Here is a 2,220-nt window from a genome sequence, read left to right on the forward strand (position 1 = left end):
AAAAAGGAGGATACAAATGAATGACCATTTTGTATCTGTATATTCAAAATAGGTAGGATAGACATACTGCTGCATTCTCTTAATTCAATGAATAGAGAGATTTGTTCTCATAGTGTTTGTGGACAGGATGTCATGTCTGCATCTTGAACAATAAATCACCACTAAGACAACAATATGCATTGTATTAATTATTGAAACTGTGCTAGTAACCAGTTTTGAAAGTGTCTCATTGCTATTTTTTTTTTTTAGTGGAACCAGGGATTGAACTTAGGCCCTTGCACTTGCCAGGCAAGTGCTTATTCTACTGAGCTATATTTGTTAATCAATAAAATTATCTTTTAAAAAAGCCTCAGCTTTCTTTGCCTCAGGTCAGAGGACTTTCCCGTCTGCTCTTGATCCTGTCTGTGACCTTGGAGTTAATAAAGGGTTCTTGTATCTGTCTTACCTCAGCTGCACTGCTGAAAAACCTATCCAACTCATGTCTAAATTATGCTTAATGGCTTCATTATGTGCTTGCACACACACACACACACACACACACACACACACACACACACACTAAAGAAAGCTCAGGAAGCACTGGCTAAGAAGCAATTTTTTTCCCTTGTTCATACTATGAGTTTCTGTAAGAGAAGGCATGGATGTGTTTTTGGGCCAGATAGCTCTGAGCAGTGATTCAGTCTTCAATCATAACTGGTGATTTCTTCCTCTTTGCCTTTTGTCTGTCAGTAAAACCTTATTTTTAAAATTCCATCTGACTTTATCTCATATCTTCCTCTTTGCATGTTTTGTCATGTGAAGATAGATTCCCTGGTGTCAGCAGCCCCTGACTAATGATTAAAGCTGAATAAGGAAAATCCTGGCTTGACTGGGACACTGTGGTGAAAGTGGGGGTAGGGGTGGGGGCATGGGGAGGGGCCTGGAGAAGACTCTTGTGAGACTTTGAGCTTGCTGTCTCAACAATAACTCTCTCCTGCCTGTGAAGTGAAAACTGGCTGGTAGATGGTGGCTGGGAGGAGATACAATGCTCTTTTTATGCACAAAACACAGACACATTATTTGTCTATGGTAGTATGTTATTAAACAGAATAGTTAAAACGTCTAAAAGGTTCCATGTGTAGGAAACAATAATGAAAAATGGTTGAGAAGTAGTGACTTAGAGGAAAAGATGCCTTAAATAATCAAATTTTAAATCCCCTCTCCTTAAGAAAGGATATATTTGTTTTAAAAAGGAGATCTGTAATGTTTTTGGGTTAGAGTGGAGAGTTTAAACTAAGATTATTTTGCTTTCTTTTCTACTTTCATTATTCTAGGATTCCCAGCAGAGAAACCAACAGTGAGTAAAGATCTAGATCATAAATGACAGGCTTTCTGTCTTTGTGAAAACTTCAATGGCTTCAAAATGGTGACCAACTGAATTGGGCAAGGAGAAAACAACCCTGGATGAAGAATTGTGCGTCAGACATTGACCAACTGGATGACAGTCTTGTTGAGGAGAGATGATCTTAGGATTCTTGGAAAGATTTGAGAGGAGCTGTGGAAGACAGTCACTGGCAAAATGTCTGCCATTTTCCCATTAGCTGACTCATGCACAAAGGAACTTGGTAGTATCTCTAGTCAAGGAGCAGTCCCATCCCTCCAGTCCTTGGAAACTGACCTCAGAAGGCCTTTACATGTATAGACGAGTGATCTTCTCTTTGCTCATCCTCATCCCCCAACTGCAACTGTGAGAGAGATGGATGCTCCTGCTGTGGGCCAGACCTAAAGACCAAAGATCAAAAAAATGCTGACCCCCCTAAAAATAACCATCTGGGGTTGATCATCACCTTGAAGAAGCCAGGAAGAGTCACCAATTCAATCACTACCAGGTGGTTACTGGATAAACTCCTGTTCTATATTCTATATTGCTACGTGACTTGCTTCCCCATTTGGTTCTGGATTTAATCAATTTTACCTGAGCAATGATGCTTTTAGTCTTATTGGTTGACCATAGTTTCGTCCCACCTCATGCCCACCTAAGCAAATTTCCATGTTCTGCACCTCACCGCATGGTTACTGTATAAAAATCCCCAGAACACACAGCTTCCTTGGCAACCTGCTCGGGTCCCCCTCCTGTCCCTCTATTGGACAGGAGCTTTCTTTCCTCCAATCAATATATTCTGCTCTTCACCTCTGTTGTTCCTAAAATTTATTCTTTGGCTTTAGAGAACACACATTTGG

General features: G+C 40.5%; 1 pseudogene; it reads right to left on the reverse strand.

Annotated features, from left to right (window-relative positions):
- The window catches only part of LOC111812729, a 51,030-nt pseudogene extending 48,980 nt beyond the window's left edge, over nt 1-2,050 (reverse strand).
- Between the last annotated feature and the right edge of the window lie 170 nt (nt 2,051-2,220).

The sequence above is a fragment of the Octodon degus genome, unplaced genomic scaffold (assembly GCF_000260255.1).
Source record: "Octodon degus isolate 3935 unplaced genomic scaffold, OctDeg1.0 scaffold00139, whole genome shotgun sequence".
In the NCBI taxonomy this organism is placed as follows: domain Eukaryota; kingdom Metazoa; phylum Chordata; class Mammalia; order Rodentia; family Octodontidae; genus Octodon; species Octodon degus.